Genomic DNA, 2,990 nt, shown 5'->3' with positions numbered 1-2,990 from the left:
CAAAAGCCCATAAAAGAACGAAAAACAAACATGAGTGCTTTTGATTAAAAATAAAATGAAAATAATAATAATTATAAAAGGGAAAAGAAGCACGTTGCCTCTTGAGCTAGCATTTTACACATTATCTACCTTCTAGTTTTGTTCAAATTCTACAACAAAACTATTGAAAGAAGTTGAAAACAAGTTGAAGTGCACACGTACGTTCAAATAGAAATGGGAGTGTAGAGCCAGAACAGATACCACCTCTTCATGTGGATTATTAATTTATTATTGTTTCCTATCTATCTCTAAAAGAAAGGAACCATACAGCTAGCTAAAATATATGTTGCTGTGCAAGTATTGGAGTTTAAGGCTAATTGAAATTCAAAGTCTTATCTACGACTCCTATAAAAGAGAAGTCCACGTACGTCAAGAGGGGGAGGATCGTGAAGAAGCAGAGAACAGCGTGAGGAGACAGCAAGAAGATAGGACGCGGAGAGGAAGGGGAATAGCCGAAGCCCTGCTGCAGAGGAAGGCGAAGCTCAGAGGAGATATCCAAGACACCACAAAGGTTGATACTCCCTCCCTTCCACGCTCCACCTTCTTTTGATGTCACAAGCCTCTCAACGATGCCATACCAAAGCAAAAAAAAATACCATGCCGGGCAGCGTCCCGATGACCATGCCGGGCAGCGTCCCGATGAACCATGCCGGGCAGCGTCCCGATGAACCATGCCGGGCAGCGTCCCGATGAACATATCAGAGCAGCACCTCTGGTGCAGGCCTTGCGCTCTCAAATCCCAGCAGCAGGCCTCCCCATATTGTAGCAGCGACAACTTTGCTCTCTCAAATCCTGGCAGCAGCGTCTCGTCTCTGTAGCACTTTCAAACTCACAAAGAAAGTCAAAGCTGCAGGTTACCACTGCTACTGACGAGCCACGCACCTCTCTTCTTTTGGATGTGCTATTCCTTGATCATAAACCATGACCACTGGTCTTGAAGCAAATAAGAAAAGCTGCTCCCCCATGCCAGAAGCAAGGCAATTGGTCACTACTGGAGCTTTGACGAGGCTCCTTACGTAGCTGAACACCATCGCAACAAATGAGTGAGGAAAAAAAGTTGCGAAACATGTACAAATCACCCGGCCAAATTGATAAATGAAGCTGCAACACGCTTTGCATTCATAAATATAATGCAGAGGCTTTTGGGTGACCAAGTTGCTGAAAGGGAACAAATTTTGGCCTTTGCATATAATTAGCAAAGCATGAAAATATTATCCCTTGTAAAGCCATGTATTGGCTAAAGGAGTTTGCATTTAAACTACCTCAAAATGGCATTGGTACTTGAGCTTTCGGCTCTCATATGCTACTGAGTTACCTTATTATACTAGCACACCGCCTATGGTGACGCATCCGTGTGTACTTCAAATGGCTTAGTGTGATCTGGCTTTTTTTTCATGGTATATCCTGAGTACCAGATGGTCCCACAACACGCCAGATGACTGGTTTTCACCTCTAGAGTTGATAAACCAGATTAGGAAAGCGTAGGCAAAAGAGACAAAAATATGAAAGCAATTGCTGGAGTTTTACATAAATGTATCCTAATCTAGTAAAAAAAAAGATTGGATGAAGACAAAAACTACGTCAAGAGCTACGTGTTTGTTTGTTGATCACAATTGGAAATAATGGAGGTAGAGGCATGTTCTGGACTCTTGTTTTGGAGTATGTTGCTGCCAGCAAAAAACAAAAAGAGAGGGAGAACATGATAAACGAAGCTTTTTTTACATGGAGCGGTGGGTTTTGCAAGACCAAGCATGAAAGTTTAATTAACATATCTTGTCATCAAAGTATACTGGAATTCTTGTAACCAAAAAAGTATACTGGAATTCTAAACAAAAGGGAAAAATACAAGTCAAGAAAAGGGTAAACCAATTTAAAAATGTTCAAGGCAAAGAGGTTTACCACAAGACGTGTGTGTGCTCGTCTTCGATGACACCTATTGTCGAAGATACAATATTTGAATTTAGAGTTCTGATGACACCTGCAAACAAGCAAAAAGGCAGTTAATTTTTCTCCTACAAACTGCACGAAGCTAAATCTATTCTCCGTGATGGAGGAGCACGTTTGGAGCCATGAAAGAGGAGGCCAGGAAGGTGAAGCTTGGTGGTCTTTTGCACGCCTACAAACAAAGCTCTGAATAAAAAAGCTAACTTCTCCGCCTTGAACCCAATGCACTCCACCTGTTTGAATTCACTGACTAGCAAGACCAAAAGATAAGTGAGAGGACCAATCACAACCTTCAGATGATGAAATCCTCCCCTGCTAAGAACACGAATGCGATTCCACTTCCAGATCAGATTGGGAGATCTACAGTCCATCTCCAAATCTTTTATCGATCGGCAGGAGTATTATGACATCGCTTCGTGTTTGTCTGGTTTTGGTGAACAAGTGAAAAATGAAAAGGAAATGAAGGGAGAGGTGCAGAATTCCAACAGATGGGTCATCGCGGGTGCCCATATCAAATTCGGGGTTCAAAATACTTCTTGGGTGTCCATATTAAATTCAGTACCTGGAAGAAAAGCTCGATAGGTGCCCCCGAGTTCCAAACGAAAGTTGAGAAGTGTGACTTGGAGTTTACTCGACGCTACGGGCGTCCAAATTAAAGAGTACCCGAATTTTGGTTTCATAAAAGAAATACATCGAAACTCAAAATGAAATTGCTTTTGGTATAAAACCAAGAAAGCTCAAAGCCACAAACTTATGAACTACAATGGTTTGATCCCTTCACAGGGTATGTAGGCAATCTAGCGTCCCACTAGATGCAACCACAACTTCAAATTGAATCCCTGACTCCACCAGTCAAATTCAGCCAATCCGAATCCCTGACTCCACTAGTCAAATTCACCCAAACAACAGAAAAATCAAATCATTCCCAAATTACCCAAAAGCAAATTCAAGGGTTCTAAACCCTGACAAATAACCCAAACACAAATCTAAAAATAAATGGGTCATCT

At 41.8% G+C, this 2,990-nt stretch overlaps 1 long non-coding RNA gene across 2 annotated transcripts; it reads right to left on the bottom strand.

Annotated features, from left to right (window-relative positions):
* Positions 1-224: 224 nt before the first annotated feature.
* Positions 225-2,478, bottom strand: LOC133740043 (uncharacterized). 2 transcript variants are annotated; one of them, XR_009860993.1, is made up of 3 exons: positions 1,939-2,478; positions 1,355-1,491; positions 225-1,059 (listed from the first exon to the last, which is right to left on the bottom strand). It is a non-coding gene; the product is annotated as an uncharacterized LOC133740043 (long non-coding RNA). The 2 variants fall into 2 exon arrangements; XR_009860994.1 differs by lacking the exon at positions 1,355-1,491.
* Between the last annotated feature and the right edge of the window lie 512 nt (positions 2,479-2,990).

The sequence above is a fragment of the Rosa rugosa genome, chromosome 3, assembly GCF_958449725.1.
Source record: "Rosa rugosa chromosome 3, drRosRugo1.1, whole genome shotgun sequence".
Classification (NCBI taxonomy): Eukaryota; Viridiplantae; Streptophyta; class Magnoliopsida; order Rosales; family Rosaceae; genus Rosa; species Rosa rugosa.
The sequence above is the reverse complement of the archived record's forward strand: the minus strand, read 5'-3'. Positions and strand labels throughout refer to the sequence as shown.